Source organism: Peromyscus maniculatus, chromosome 15 (genome assembly GCF_049852395.1).
Source record: "Peromyscus maniculatus bairdii isolate BWxNUB_F1_BW_parent chromosome 15, HU_Pman_BW_mat_3.1, whole genome shotgun sequence".
NCBI lineage: Eukaryota > Metazoa > Chordata > Mammalia > Rodentia > Cricetidae > Peromyscus > Peromyscus maniculatus.
The window spans coordinates 41,052,326-41,069,856 of record NC_134866.1 but is presented as its reverse complement, the minus strand read 5'-3'; positions in this window follow the sequence as shown (position 1 = coordinate 41,069,856).

Genomic DNA, 17,531 nt, shown 5'->3' with positions numbered 1-17,531 from the left:
ATCAGGGAGGAAGTTGCACCACTAAGTGTGATGATACAAGACCTCAGAATGATGTAACCTGGAGCTGGAGAGCTGTTATGGTTCTGCAAAGTTCCAACTAAGGCACAGCACCCAGGCTTTCTCCCTCACGCCAAGCAGTCACAGGCAGGCTGCGCTCAGGGAAGAGGCTGTCATTGGTGGTCAGGTGTTTCTCCTTCAGCTGAGGACAATTCCTGGCTAAGGACTGACTTGTAAAGCATGACAGGTGCTGGACACTTGAAGCATCTGGGAAGTGGTCACCTCTGTCCAAAATGAGATCTGAATGGTCCATCCTCCACTGAAAGGAGGCCAGGGAGAAGGATGCACCAGGAAGGCATTGCTAGATTCCAAAAGAAGCTAAAGGTTTCCTCTCAATCTTCCAGGTTATAAAAATTCAGACAATGCAATATCTGCTGTCAGATACATCATGTAACTACTTCCGTGGTTCAACTGTAACTATTAAAATACAGACAGATCCATTTTAGTACCAGAGAACCAGCACTTTTTTTTTAAACTAATTTTTTTCCCCTTATCTTTTTTTGGTTCCAGACATTCAGTCTCAAAACTTACTTAACTCATCATCTTCTCCCTAGAGAGGAGCAGGAGCTAGAATGCTCTCTTCAGAAAGGTTCATCTTGAGGCTTTATTACAGCAGGGAAGGTCTTGATTGCATGATAGTACAATTAGGGACAGTCAGCCCAGAGCCACAAAGTAGCCTCCAGTACAGAAACGGGTTTTAGAATAAAATGTTCAACCTTCCTGTTTGATTGATGAGATTCCACACGGGAGAGGCAGAGATGGCGTGTTGAGTGTGTTGGACTGTGGGTATTGCTGCTTGGTGGTAGAGTGAGGTAGTGGGGGAGGGGCTACACCTTACAAGTTGGAACTGGGCAAGCCCAAAGGAATCATGTTTGGCCTAGGTCCCATAGTACAAGTTTGTACTGGGCCGTGAAAGATGATGCTGGGCTCTGTGTGTGACACCTGGTGTGTACAAGCTGAAAGGAAGGCATGCCTTGTCACGGCTTTTCCCAGATGCTCTCTGGATTTCTCCATCATTCTCAGCAGCTCCCTTTAGACATACAAAGTATGTGGACCATGCATTGCCAAAACACTGTTCTGGGAGCAGCCTGCTAGCTATTCTTTCTCATTGGAATAAGCTTGGGTGGAGGGATAGATCAGCAAGAAATAGCCCCTCCCCTCTTCACTAATCAAGAGCCCTGTGTTCGCTGGTTTAAAAGAAAGAATCACATTGCTTGAGGATTTGATGGAGTATTGGAGGCAGGGGCCAAGCTCTATCTTTGTCTATCCTGTCTAGGATAGTAGGGTCATAAGTAGAGGCCAAACAGCATTGGGTAGAGAAGTTCAAAGTCCCAGCCCCCAACAGCAGAGAGGCTGAACTCATGACCTTTTATTTTTAATTTTTAACTAAAAAAAAAAAAAAGTGTGTGTGTGTGTGTGTGTGTGTGTGTGTGTGTGTGTGTTAGGGTTTCTATTGCCATGATAAAATATTATGAACAATACAACCTAGGGAGGAAGGGGGTTATTACAGCCACTAGTCTCAGGTTACACTCCATCACTAAGAGAAGTCAGGACAGGAATTCAAGGCAGGAAGAAACTGAGGAGGGACAATGGAGAAACGATGATTCCTGGTTTGGTCCCCATGGCTTGCTCCACCAGCTTTCTTATAGCATCCATGATCACCAGCCCAGTGGTGGCAGCACCCAGATGAGCTGGGCCCTTCCACATCAACCATCAAGCAAGAGAGTGCACCACAGGCTTTCTCACGGGCCAATCCGGTGGGGGCATTTCCTCAACAGAGGTTCCCTCTTCCAAAATAACTCTAGTTTGTATCAAGCTGACACAAAATTAGCCTTCACAATTGACTCCTTGTCAACCTGACACACAAATACATCACTGTGAAATCCTAATATTTCCTTTCTTTTTCACCCCCAAGATCGATCTCAGGTTAATACAAATATCACAATATAAAACATTAAAACTTTTAAAAGTCTAACAGTCCTTTAAAAATCCAAATGCTTTAAAAGCCTGGTTTTTAATTTTTATTTATTTTCTTTTTATTTATTAACCCCTCCTATAATACATCTCAAATGCAGTTTTCCCTCTCCCTACTCCTCCCAGTACCCCACTTCTCCCTAAGATCCACTGCTCCTCCATCTTCTTTGGAATAGAGCAGGCCTTCCAGGGATATCCAGCAAACACGGCATAACAAGATGCAATAAGACGCCGGGCGGTGGTGGCGCACGCCTTTAATCCCAGCACTCGGGAGGCAGAGCCAGGCGGATCTCTGTGAGTTCGAGGCCAGCCTGGTCTCCAAAGCGAGTTCCAGGAAAGGCGCAAAGCTACACAGAGAAACCCTGTCTCAAAAAAAAAAAAAAAAAAAAAAAGAAAAAAAGAAAAAAAAAAAAAAACAAGATGCAATAAGACTAGGCACAAACCCTCATATTAAGGCTGGATGAGGCAACCCAGTAGGAGCAAAAGGGTCCCGAGAGCAGGCAAAAGAGTCAGAGACACCCGGACTCCAACTTTCAGGAGTCCCACAAAAACCCCAAGCTAAACAACCATAACGTATATGCAGAGGACCTAACACAGACTCACGCAGGCTATGTGACTGCTGAAAAATCTAGATTTTTAAAAATCATCTAAAGTCTCTTTCCAAGTTCTAAGTTTCTTTAAGATATCCAAAGCCTCCCTAGAACCCCAAAGTCTCTATAAAATTCAAAAGCCCTTGGCTCTGTAAAATAAAAAAAAATATCTAATTACTTTCTTACTCTAGTAAAGAAGAACCAGGATGCAGTTGTAATAAAATAACCCCCCCCCAAAAAAACCCCACCAATAGTTGTAGCACGAATCTTAACAGGTCTTATTAATAAAAACAAACCCAAGGCCAGTTATTGGGGTGATTGCTGCAAGATCAGAGAAGTAGAACAAGCCACAGCTTTCTCACCTCGCCAATTCCACAGCTAATCTTATTTCCTCAGACTGGAAGCCTGTGAGTCCTCATCCAGAATGAATCTCAGCTGAACTGCTGCTAAAAGCCTAAAAGCTTAACCAGACTGGTTCCTGGTCTTCACACCTTATATACCTTTCTGCTTTCTGCCATCACTTCCTGGGATTAAAGGTGTGAGTCACCATGCCTGGCTGTTTCCAGTGTGGCTTTAAACTCACAGAGATCTGGATGGATCCCTTTCTCCCAAGTGATAGAATTAAAGGTGTGTGTGCCACCATTTTCTGGCCTCTATATCTAGTGGCTGTTCTGTTCTCTGACCCCGGATAAATTTATTAGGGTGCACGATATATTGGGGAACACAATATCACCACAAATAGTATAAAAAGTTCAGTGTTCAACAGGTTCTATTTATATATATTTGTATATATATATATATATATATATATATATATATATATATATATGGTGTATGTGTATGTGTGTGTGTGTAGGTAAAACAAATATAAAAAAGAGAATATCCCCTTGAGAGAGGGGAATATGGGAGATGTTTGAAGGAGGTAACTAGGAGGGGTTAGAGGGAAAAAAGGGAGGGAGGAAGGTAATGTAATTCGATTTCCACTATAAAAACATAAAAAAAAATAGCGCTTGATGCCTGGGACTCACTCATAATCCTCTGGGTGCTAAAGTACTCCATTTCTCACCTCTGCCATTTGCAGTGCAGAGAGATGGCTCAGGCTGGCTCCACCCCATGGCTTCTGCTGTCCTTGATGGTTTTCCAAGGGTACTGAAATTCCCAGTCTAGGGTCTCCATTCCAACTGGGATGCATCTTCACTCATAGCCTCTCTTGGGCTCTTTTTAGGGACTATGACACTGACACATGGTGCCAAACCTCAGCCTCTTTCCACGACATCCTCAATCCTGGGGTCTTTGCTACTACAGAGGCTTCGTCTTCACCATGGCCTTTCCTGGCTTCAAGTGACAAGCCTCAGTGGTTCTCCATGGCCCTTTCATGCCTTCAAAGTCAGAAACACCTGGGAAGCTCTTCCATGTTACCAAGTTTGGCTTCTACCACAAAGTACCCTCTCAACCACAGCTTCTGTGAGCTGACCCTGAGAAAATACTACTCAGAAGGTTTTGCTTCAGTGATGCTGGTCTCTTCTAATCACAGATGATTCTTCAGGCCCTGATGACTAGTATTGATTGTCTCAGCAAAGCAAAGGTTACACCTTAGTGGTTCTTAAATCAAATTATTTAATGCCCACCATAGAGTCTTTCAGGGACTCTCAAAGTTTCCCTCTGAAACTTCATAAGCTAGGTCTCGGTTGCCTGTGTTGCTCAAAGCATTGTCTCCTAAGATCCAGTAATAGCCCACTAACCTCTGAACACTCAATGTTTTTTCCAGCCCGAAGTTCAACTGTCAATACAATCTTCCCCAAAGCATGTGGTCAAGTCTGTCAAAGCAAAACCCCACTCCTGTTACCAATTTCTGTCTCAGTTAGGGTTTCTATGGCTATGCTGAAATAGAAGGTTGGAAGGAAAAGGTTTACTAAAGCTTACAATTCTCATGCCACACTACATTCCCGATGGAGGTCGGGGCAGGAACTCAAGGCAGGAATCTGGAGGGAGAAACTGAAATGGAAGGCATGGTAGAACATGGCTTACCATGGTGCCGCCTGCTCAGCTTGTTTTCTTACAGCACCCAGGCCTATAAGCCTGGGGTGACACTGCCCATATGAACTGGGCCCTTCCATATTAATTGTCAATCAACAAAATGCACCACACTCTTGCTCAGAGGCCAGTATGGTACAGGCATTTTCTCAATTGAAGTACTCTCTTCCAAAATTACTCTGGCTTATGTCAAGTTGACACAAGGCTAGCTATCACATCATCATCATCATCATCATCATCATCCCCACTCTGTGTGTGTGTGTGTGTGTGTGTGTGTGTGTGTGTTGGTGTGTGTACTTGAGCACAGGGCCCAGGGTGACCAGAGGAATCAGATTCCTTTGGAACTACAGCCAGTTAGTGTGGGACCAGGAACTGAACTGGTCCTCTGCAAGAGCAGTACATGTTCTTAACTCTGGAGCCATGCCTCCAGTCTTCAAGGTTTTTTTTTAAAAAAATTCTGACTGGTGCAGGTACAGGGGTTGGAAGTACTGAGAACAGTGCTTTAAAAACTAGCTACAATCCCCTTTAAAAAATTTGTTCAGAACTCTGTTTTTCTGGTCATTTATAATAACAAGTATTCCCTATTAAATACGAGTTGCAAAATTTTGTTTTCATTTTTATTCTTTGAGCATGTCATCCGAGTATACAATAAAATGTGATCATATCTACTAAATACCTCCTAAAATAGATCTCTTTGACAAGTTCCCTTCCTAACTCTACCCTTCCTCATCCTCTCCTTCCCCACTAGTCCAATAAGTGCTGCTCATATGTGGTGGGGTGTAGGTAGGTTCATCTACTAGAGCATGGGCAACTTACCAGTGACCACACCCTTAAAGAAGAATGGGTCTTCCTCTGCAGTTAGTTATAAGCTTAATGAAAGATCAGTCTATCACCCCTCACTTGGTTACTTCATTTGACCTTGAGGCTGATTGATTCCATAGAGTTAATTCAATAGATCAGGAATTGCCACGAAATGAGCTCAAACAGAGGACTCATGCTTCCTGAGGTAGGGATAAATGTTGACACATTAATCCTGTATTGTATTAAAACAAACTTGGACTTGATTCTCTTCTTATAAGCCAGCAGCTTGTCCATCAGGTGTCCACAGGAAGACTGCATCCCAGAAACTCAACCTCCACCCCACTTCTCAATGCCTACCCTGCCACATTAGCAAAAACCCCTGACTTAAGAGATTAAGCATTCTTGTAAACGTTTCATTCACAAGGCATTCAACTGCTGTACTTCCCCCCCCATTACCTCCCCCCCACCACCACTTTCTAGTTTTCTCAACACCTAGGAAACGTAACATTGTCACAGCGTTCAAGAAACTTTCTCTTCTCATAAAACAATAATCACATTGTAAACCCCAAGAGTTCTGCAATAGGTGTCTTTCTGGTCCCTTATTAATGCTGCTGGTATTTGTCTAGCCTTAAAAAAAGTTTTGGCTCCATATCGTATTCATATTTTGGGGCTATAGCTTGCTAGAATTGTTGGGACAAGTAAAACATTTCCCTTTCAGCATTCATTACAACAAGAAAAAACCCTATTGTATGTTTTTTAAAGTGACTTGTGACTCATCTCCTTTTTAGGGATAGTTACAGCTTGAGATTTGGCCAGTGGCATGCCTTTCAGTTGTGAAAGGGAATACAAGTGCTCCGAGGATGAGAGGTGTCGAGTGTGGGTTATTTTATTCAGCGTTTGCTACCACTCTAGGATTCTGGTGACATGGGCCATAAATGCTTAAATGACTAAATGGTGTGGCTTCTGAGAAGAGCACTCAGGTTGAAGACTGAACTGGTAACTCTAGGTGGAATGAACAAGAGAGAGAACAAGCATCACATTTGCACAGAATTATTTCTAACCAACTTTAAAATTTTTGATCTTGGAAAAAAAATGGAAATAGCTTCTTTTATGATTACTAAGGAAATGCTTATACTTTAGAATTTTAAAACTCATTACGTTCACCAGGCAGTGGTGGTGGTACCTGCTTCTCATCCCAGCACCCAGGAGGCAGAGGCAGGCAAATCGTTGAGTTTGAGGCTACTCTGGTCTAGGACAGCCAGGACTACACAGAGAAACCCTGTCTCAAGACAAAACCAAACAAAGACAAAAACATGACATTTGTAAGTATGAAAAACATATAGGCATTCATGCTATCATAAATCTTTCAGAAGGAACAGGGACAGCTGAGGCAGAAAACACAGATTATTGATGATGAATATTACCATCTAGCAATAATTTGCATGAAGGGATAGTTTACATCCCTACTATCTATTTTCTATGTGTATATATACACAGGTTTACTAATTTTGTCAACACAGGATTTTACCATATACTCTGGCTTGTGTGTTTCTTTTTATTCATTAATAAATGAACTACCACATTTCTTATCTTCAACACTTTAAATTATATTTGCGTGTGCACATGTGTGCTCTCCCATGTTACCATGTGTGAGTAGAGGTCAGAAGACAACTGTGGGAATTGGTTCTCTCCTTCTACTCTGTGGATACTGTGTATTGAACTCAGGTCAGGTTAGGAGGCAAGCATCTTGACCTACTGAGCCATCCTGCTGGACCTTCCTTCTTTAGTGAAAAATACTTCACAGGAAACATTTTCATAGCAAATGAATTATATGTCATTTTGTTAGCAGCTTGATGGAAAGACTCAATAAGTGAGAAGGTACTTCTTGCTCAATTACAATAAAGGAAAGCGTCTCGGGACAAAGGATTATAAAACCAAATGGCTGATCAGCAGCCTTCTTGAGGTCTTAGGCATGGGCTGCCCAAAGACCTGCTCTGCGTTCTCAGGAAGTAAAGGGCAGAGGTCTTGACAAATGTCAGCCTGGGTTTCTGGTCAGAAGAGCATATGAAATATTGGTGAATTTTTGTTTTGTTTTGTATTTGAGTCAGGGTCTCACTATGTAGCCTTGGGTGGCCCGGAACTTGCTATGTGGACCAGGCTGGCCTCGATCACAGCCTTCCCTGCGGCAGGATTAAAGGTGTTCACCACATTGGCACTGCACTGGAGATTCTTTTAATTAAATAATTAATTAATTAACCTTTTCAATGCTGAGAATTGAACTTAGGACCTCACACATGCTAGGCAAGGTCTCTACCAGTAAGCTCTAGTCCCAATAAAGGTGAAACATTTTTCTTTTTTATCAATAGTGTAACTCCAACTCCAAAATATTATTCTTTTCTAGATTGTTTTCACTTACATTTTACTTTCTAATTTTGTATAAAACCCAAAATGAATTTGGGTTAAGAACGGGTGTGTGGAGGTTATAAATATGTTGTATTTTAAGTGGCTTGGTTTATGCAGGTGAAGTCAAATTTTATTTATTTTTACTTTTTAAGCCAAATATAAATTTGCTTTTTAATTTTTTAATTGAGTCATGTATTGTTTTTATAAATTAAAGGAAATTACTTGATGTAATTGGGATCCAGTAAAAAATTACCTGTTGGGGTTTTGGAAGCCAGCACAAGAAAAGCAGTCAAAATAGCCTACATTTTTAAGTATTGCTAAAAGTAGGAAATCTGAACTGATTGAAATTTTACTGTTTCTGGATCCTGAACTTTTACTAAATATTTAGTTGGAGTTGTTGTAGGAATGCTAGACAGTGCTATCCCACATGACTTCTGCCTCCTCACTGCACATGGCCTTTTCCAAGTTCACCCCAAAGGGAACACCACACTTACCTTGTGTATTTCTAAGTGAAGCTTACAACCCAGCATGGATAAAGCTCCTGGGAAAACAGTCCAAAAACTTTGAAGTCGCAGCCGTCTTGGCTTATGCAATCACATGATTCTGAAAGCCCAGTGACTGAATCACGGGGCTGGAAATGACAGAATCGTCCTGCAGTTCATTGAGCTGTTCAAGGCACAACCAAAAAACGCACCCCTGCGCACCTTGCTTCTGATTAAAATTCTGTATGTTCAAACAAGAAAACATTTAGTTTTCTAGTCATTATTATGTTTACTTTTGGTTAGTCACAGTAACTGTCTGTGGCAGGACCCCAAACAGTAACACTGTACCGAGTGATTAAGTTTCTCATTGAATTAATTTGTAACACTGAAAAGATTAGTCAAAATTGTCTAATTGTATAACAAATTGAAGCACACACATGCAGTTGTTATGTCAACAATAGCATGTCCCAGATGTATTTTTCAAAACTAGTTTCCCTACAACTAAGCTAAGGTTGTCATTTTTAGAAAATACGTCTGAAAATCTCTTGGAAAATGTATATGAAATTTTGCCCTATATTCAACAGTGCAACAGTCAACCTTCCACATTTTTCCCCATTCACAAAACAACACTAGAAGAGGTAGCATAATTTGTATATTTTGAGACTTTCCTAAGTTGAATTCATATTGTTAAAAAAAAAAGCTTATATTTTTCTTTTATTTCTGCCTCCAATTTTTTGGATCACTTGAAATGAATTTAGACCAAGCTAAACTCATGTGCAGACACTACTCATAAGATTATAATTAGATCTGTCAGTTAAGACACAGACATGTAAGGAGTTAAACAGAGAGAGGTTTAGTCTGTTGCAGATAGGGCATAGTTAATTACTGGGTAGGTGATAAAGACAATTACTTGAAGGCTAGGTGACAGAAGATCAGTCCTAGCATCTCTATTCTATGAGAGCCAGGGTAGGTAAGCCTTAGGGATGTTCTCAGGATATGATTGGATGCTGTGTATGCATTCACAGTCAGAGTGATTCGACATGACTCAATTCACAGAAGTTGTACTAAAGAGGACGATGTAAAGAAAAGGATTCTTCCTACAGCTTCTTTATTATTGTGTTTCTATGGGAGGGTGATGGTAAAGATGTTACAGCACAGAATGCGCCTTGTTGCTGTGCATCACTGCATGGCTAAATGTGGAACCCAGTGGTACAGTGAGCACAGCTCCCCCACTGGCTCTGTGGCAGCCATCTAGGCCACAGTTGTTTTCTTCCTTATTTCCATTTTTTTGGGGGGTCATTTTTCATGACTTCCTACTTACTCCTATCTTTTATTTTTTATTTTTATAGTATTTGTTGCTAAGTCTCTAATTTGAAGTTGATGGCAACTTTGGCTTTCCAAGATTTAACCCTTGGCATCCTGAAGGGTCTTTGGCTTTTTGTAGCAGGGGAACATTCTTGGTTGTCATCTAGTTTCACCTAGTATCAGCCTCAGTGAAGTTATAATTTGGATTTTTCCTACAGGGTGAACTAACAGCACATAAGTAAAATAGCATTTCAAGCCAATTCGATGGCATGTTTAGAGGTATAAAACCATGAACAAGTTGCCACATACACTGTTCTATGATGATATATTCAGATATCAAATGATCTTCAGAGGGTGTATGTGGCTCTATGTGCAATTTGCTGAGTTGGGTTTTGGTATAATCCACAGAGAGCTGTTGTGGCTGTGGTCATGCTTAGCATTGTTGTTTAGCTGTAGAGATACTGTCTTAGCCCCACAAATCCATCTTCATTGCTACTGGACCATTTCAAGTTACCCTCTTCAAGTTCTTTAAATCCTATTTGTGATCATTTTTTTTTTGTTGTTGTTGTTGTTTTCTATTAACCCGTCAATTTTGCGGCATCACGTCAAAACCTTTAATTTGACCCAAAGGGTCCTTTTGAAAGAATTGAAGGCTTGCTTATGCTGATTCATCTCTAGCCATTAATCTAACCAGCACATGAGGGCCAAGACAAGACTCCCTTGTGGATATAACCTGACTCCCAAGAACTTTGAAATTGCATTTGGGAGATATTCTTTTAGTGTAAACTCTCTCCCAATACTTGGTGCCTACTTAGAGAAACACTAGCCCACGTAGCTTCTCAGCAAGATTATGGAGATTTAATCCACACCTGGTGTTCAGAAAACACTGTTTCTTGAAGTAATTATGCATCCCACCCCAACTGTTATGACTACTTGCTGGGTGATCCTCAAATACCTAGCACTGTTGAGTGAGACTTCAACAGCTCTTTCAAATCACTTTATGGTATCTCAAGACAAATTGAAGGCCACAGTCAGAATCCAAACATACCAGGGAGGAGAAACTTGAAATTTCAGAGCAAAGAAGCAATTGAGAGGACTGTGGCTGTGAAGACTGAAGAAGAGAAGCAAAGGACCAGGGGCAGTTGTCTCTCCAAGTACTGGAGAGCTGTCATCTGCGTAAGAGACCAGACTCACCTCCTGCACTGCAAGGGGCAGAATTAAAACCAACGTGGGAGACATAAGTGGACATTTCAGCTCGTTATGAGCAAGGGATGGGTCTGTCATTGTAACTCTAGTGAAGATAAGGCACAACCAAGAGGGGGATGATGTTATCTGCTGGCAGTGTGTGAGATGTTAGGAATACAAAGTGCATGAGTCATAGTTTCTGCCCTCAAGAAACTTTCAATCTAGTGAGGGAAATGCACAAAGATTGAGACAGGCATATATGGACAAAGCAGCGTGATGAAATCGCAACATGTGTTATCTGGCTTGCCCACTGGCATCCAAGCCTTTTTGTGGACAAATTTATCTGAATCTCTAGTGCCTCATCTCTGCTTGGTGCTCACTAAACTTTTGATGTATTCATGTTGGCTGATTTTACCGATTGATACAAGTTTACTTTGCTTGTGATTTCTGCAGTGGAATACTAAAGAGAAGGCTATTGCAACAACGCAGGAAGCAGATGAGGATTATGTAAATGACAGAGCAGGACAAAGCGAGGAAGGCTCATGGGAGAGGTATTTAAGGTATGAAATTTATGGAACTTTGGTGACTGATGTGATGTGGGTAGGGGTGGAACTGGCGAACTTGTTGCAGTGAGAAGTTGGTGAGTCATGGCAATGCAGCAGGATATGGAAATATAGGGAGTGGAGAATCTGGAAGTTTCAGCAGAGAGAGCCTTGTGTAGGGCATTTGACATTGAATAATGGTTTGTACGTGGAATACAACTATCTATCATCAGTGTCTACTGGGGTGAAGTTAGTGTGGATGGAGTCACCACAGGCAGGTGTGCAAGATAAAGTAAGAAAGCACGAAAGCTCTGGGAACGTAAGTGTTGAGGAGGTTGAAGCTGGACACCAAGAAGGAAGTGGTCCCAGTTGTCAATGAGTATACCTCCAGAATTTGGCACTGAATCATGAGGACCGGTTCATTCACAAAAAGATGTCTGCTATTAATTGACAATACCACTGTTAATGATCCCAAGGGCGAGATGTAACTAGGGGAGTGATTGATGATGAGTGGATAGTTGGTAACTCTGTTGAAAGGGATAGATGGTAACTCATTTGAAAAATCTCTCATAAGAAATCTCAGAGAGGGGCAACCTTGCCATATTTTAAAAATATATAAATAATCTCCAAAGCAGTGGCAAGGAGATATCCAGGAAAGAGTTTAGATAGATATATCAAACCATGTCATGCCATTGCTTTAAAAAATGGGACACTTTGACATTAATGTACATATTGGCATATTTTCTTTTTTAAGTCTTTTTTTTTCCTCGAGAGGGCTGCGAGTTTCTAGAATTTATGTATTTCTCTTCCTCCTTCTTTTAGGTTGGAACAAATGGAGACAAATTCATTGTTGAAGCTTACTTTAATCGGTTTGCATAGGGAAAGGGTATGGCCAACCTTGGGTGCACTGCTAATCTGACATCTCACAATGATAGGGTGTCTACTGGAGAAGCTTCATGAGTTTCTAAAACGCTTAGTTCATTAGGTGTTTTGTGTATCAAACCAAACACAGACAAGAGCAAATATATGGAAACACACTTGTTTCTTTCCCTCCAATATATGTACAAGTCTTTTGGTTCTCCATTGGCAGCTAGCTGGTCTCCTGGGACATGTTTCTGGGCAAGAGCCAAACACAAGTTTAGTGCCCGGGGAAGAAGAACATTGTGAAATCAGTAAGACAGCAAACTTGTGGATCCAAGAGAGCAAGATGCTTTTATAGTCAGAGAGTGAGCCAAAGAAAAAATACTTGAAGAGACCTGAGAGTTCTATTTCTCACTTGACTTTAATTTGCTTAAACTTCATTTCTATGGAATCCTGGGCAATGAGTGTATCACCAAATGCAGATACCAGTTTGGGTGGAACCATGGCTCACGATGGGGATGCTCACTCATTTCCTTGATGCTTGCTCTTGTTTTTCCATGAACATTGAGTGACCCTGAACATTTTTTTCTAACATTGTAGCAACAAGGGACTTTGAGAAAAGTTAAATTCATGAGACAGCTATCTTTCTTGGCTCCTGAAAAGGCTGCCTCTTAATTGTCCCAAGAAAGATGAAATGATGTTACTGACCCCATTTCTCAGGAATGATAAATGGGTTGCTTCAGCAATAAATGCAAGAATAGATATTGGCGAGGAATACTTTTAGAGCCTAATTTTTCCCTTATATGTTTATTGTGAATTCAATCAATTAGAAGCTGAACCAAGCTAGGGATTAACACATCGTTTGCTTTCTGAAGGTTGCAAAGATTTCAAATGTAATTAATACATTTCACAAAAGGCCTCTTATGCATTTTGAATATTTCTCCCCCATCCCCAAGTCCATGTAAACAAAGTATGTTTCTTGCATTCTACCATTAAGCAGTGCCAGATTATCAATTTTCTCCAGAACAATGTTTGGATGCATTTCTTACACTTTCCCTGTAATAGAATTAGGATATTTTGAAGGAAATAAAAAGTCATTAGGAAATATCTTTTTAATTATTGGCAAAAATATCTGCATAATTCTGGAAGGAACCAAGGCTTGGAGCTCAAGAGACAAAAATGGAAGAGAAAATTACATTTGATATTTGATCATTTAGAGAAGGCTTGTTTGCTTCCTGTGTAAGCGACTATGGGACTCTCTATGGCTAAAAATCATTAATTAAAACTTTTTCATGGAAGATGACAGTGATAGGAAGTATTGGAAACTTTCTTCTTGTTGTTTTATACATTGATTTATATCTTACCCTAAGCTTTGAGACAACCAAGATAATATTCTGAATAGATTCAAAAAAGTTTTTTTTTTCCCAGAAAAGCACCCAAAGTATCTTGTTGTTTAGAAACTGATTTTGAACTCGATATGAAGTTTTAGAAAAGAATAATTTGAATGTAAATTCATCTATCTATCTATCTATCTATCTATCTATCTATCTATCTATCTATCTATCTATCTATCTATCTATCTATCTCCCACCTACCCATTTATCTTTCATCTCAATTTAGGTGTTTATTTATCAACTGATCATTGTTTACACTCTCTGCACAGTGTAGTGTTATATCCGGGAAGTTTTAAGAAACTATGTGCCTTTAGCCATCATGTGTGGGATATTAGTGTGTGATCTTCATTTTGGTGAGAAATTCATAGTTTACTACTTATAATCAAGGAGAAAATTGTTCTCATGTTCATTAGATGCTTAATTGTTTCATTGATCTAGTATTGCTCTGAAGATGGCTAATCAACAAATCATCAGAAATACATGGTAATCATAAAGATTTCTACACATCTTCCTTGGACCTTTAAGTACATGAGCTTGGGTGTGAGCATGGGAGGTCTGGCTTTATTAAGTGTCCAGGTGAAGAATCACCTAAGTATTAGAAGATATTTAGATAAGTATGAATAAACAAGAGTATGAACTCATTTTACATAGGGATCCTGTCATGTTTATGATGGTAATTAGTGTTTAGCATAGTGCTAGGCATGTAAGAGATGCAGAAGAAATGTCTGGGGTGCAGAGTAGCAGACATCTTCACTGAAATCCTTTCTGGGAGGACTCATTTCTTGGTATCATTTGAACTTCACTGGTATCTCTGTTATTTATTTCTTCATTATTTTCCAAAATGGTGTACATATTCCTCCTTCTTGCTCACCATATTTTAGCATCTTCATATTATCTGGATAAGTAGCATCAGCTTGAATGGAATACCTACCTAGAAGGCTATTACCCAGTGCCTTTGGATTTTGGTAGGAAGATCTTTCTGTGCCAATCAGCATTTGCAGAGCTGAATGTATAGTCACATAAGTAATACTATAACTTGTATTTGTGTAATATCTTTCCTCGCTTAGGATCAAAATCCTTCTTTAGGCTTTATTCAGTAAGTACAATCTATTCAACCCTCAATAGGTGTGTATGTTGTTTTAGAGATGCCTTACACATGAGTATCATTGATTGGACCACCAAGATTTTAGTGGCGGTGATTCTTCCACCTGGTTGCTGGGCCTCAGGGTGGCTGAAAAAGGTGTGTCCCAACAAGCAAAGGCATCTTCCTTTCAGACAGGTAATAGTTTGACACTTAGTTTATAACTAGGTGTTACCTTAGCTGGAGGGGTGAGACGGGGCTGGGACAGGCCAAGGAAGGAGTGTCTTGGCAAAGAGTATGTGGTCGATGCTGGAGGCTCGTGACAGACTAACCTGAATCTCAGACAGGGGACAGGAAGAATCTGAACCAACAGGTCAGAAATGACAGTTGGTAGACAGTGAAACTGAAGATTACTGTGCCAAAGAGAATCCTCTGAGGCTGGTTGATACAACCATGGGGAAAACTGAACTTTGACCTAAAATCCAGTCACCAGACCACATCCTGTAGAGAGAAAACTCAGCATCCTCAAAGGTCTAATCAGGAAGCTTGGATGGGATGTGACTTGACATATCACTATGCTGCCTGGGCAAGACTAATTGAAAGTTTGTCCTCTGAGAAGTACTTTTTGTTTTCTTTTCTTCTATTGAGCTCTAGATCCTAGGAGGAAAACTCCCGAAGTTATTCATTCCATTGCTTTTGGAACACATAACTGAAAGAATACTTCTGAGTGAAGAAGATAAATTTCCATCGACAGTTATCAAGCTTTTCCTGACCCGGCTTGCATTTCTATCGCGTTGGTTACTAACCGACACTAGCTAGAATCAGATAATATTACATGAAATTTCTCTTTGTCTGTGGTCTAATTTTGCATATTCTGAGAAGACAAGTATGAATCATAGGTATTCAGCAAGCTAACAGGTTCCGAGTACTTGCCAACCGCTGTAGTAACTTGAAAAGTTCCCCGTTGGCTTCTAGCCAATGGGCCCTGTAGGCAGCAGGAGATGCTGATCTTTGAACTTGAGGGATAGTAAATGCTTAACATAGTAAAAAAACGATATGAAGGACAGTTCTCCTTTCCTCTACAACTTTGTCCTTTCCTTCCATGGAAATCTCAGTCAGTATTTTGACTGCCTGAACTCACTAACCCCCTGTTAAGGTTCCATGGCTAGTGAGGATGCATTAGTCACTTTTCACTGGAGAAATACCCGAGAAAACAATGCAGGGAGGAAGAGTGTGTTTTGGCTCATTGCTTTAGTCCATGGGCATTTCACCCCATTGCTTCAGGACCTGTGTAGGGCGAGGCAGAATGTAGTAGGGGGATGTGTGGTTAAGTGAATCACCTCGTGGTGGATAGGAGACAGAGGAAGAGGCCAAGGACGGGATACACCATTTATGGGAATGACCCCAGTCACTCACTTCCTCCAGTCAGATACACGATCCAATAGTCTATTCAATTATGAATCCATCAATGGTGAATCCATTGATTATATCATCTCTCTTAGGATTCAATCTCTCCCCCAAACCACCAGTATATAACCAAGCTTTAAACTCATAGGTCTTTTGATGGGACACTTTATGTTCAAATCCCAAGTGAGTTAACTTTGATTTTATAAAAGTTTACAATTTTCTTATCAAGACTGAAATTCAGTAGTATAAATGTGTAGGAGATCTTTTTTTCTTAAATGAAAAGAGGTCTTATTTTCAATATGAGGTAAAATTAAAGACTACATGGCAAAGTACATTAGCCTAGTACTAATCGGTTCAATAATTTTGATTCCAGTGATGTTGAAGACATTCTTTTATTTCTCCTTCTCATCTTTGAGACAAACTTATCAGGGAAACTATTTGTCAAGCATCTTCAAAGAACATGGGATTTATTTTTCTCCTCCTGGCTCTATTGAACAGATAATTTCACTGCCTCTTAAAAAAATATCTAATCCTTAGAATAAATGATCTTCCAATATTATATATTCAACAGTAAGGAACACTATTTTTTTTTGCCCAGTTTCAAAACTCAAGTCGCATAATTCTCACCAGGGAGTGGGGAAAAAATAGGTAGGAGTAAAAAGACTGTTCTTTGCTGTGACTTCATAACCGAGTGTATGGAATTAGGACATTTTACCATCTTCAACATCTATTTCCACCCCAATCTGTCTTGCTCTCATTTTATTTTACAGGTTAATTTATAAGATTCTTTGGTGCAGCTCTAGCACCAAGTTTCAACCACTGTCAGAGGTCTATGGACGGGTGTCAATAACTCAAAGGAGCGGAATTCAGTTACTGAGGGCAAAGGCTAAGAGGCTCTCCAGGAGTCCATTCTCTGTGAGTGAGTCCATTCTCAGTGAGTGAGTCCATTCTCAGGTGAAGGCCCAGTTGTCCACCGTGCATGTGACAAAGCAGTATGCAGAGAGCTGAGTAGATTGCCACTAGGGACGCTGTAACTCGGTCTGTATAATATCGGTCTAGGTCTATCAGCACTAAAACGTTTTATTGTACGTTATTTAGCAGGTAGTCTTGTTTCCTCTCTGTAGGTGTGTGCGGCATCTTCAGGATCCCTTGCCTGTGTCTTCTCAAGCATGTGATGAAAGAAGTTTTTTGATTTTTGTTTTTAGAGAAGAATTTCTGGGTCCAACTTAGTGGAGTTTTAAAGGACTGTTTTAAAGGAGTGGTTAACCTAAGAATTGTCAAGGACCTCTTTTTAAGGCTTTCTAAATCATCATGGCTTTTTGATCTAGTGTGACTTACTCTAAAATATAAAAAAATCACATTTCTGAAGAAATAGATAACCTGGCCAGACAGTGGTGGCACATGCCTTTAATCCC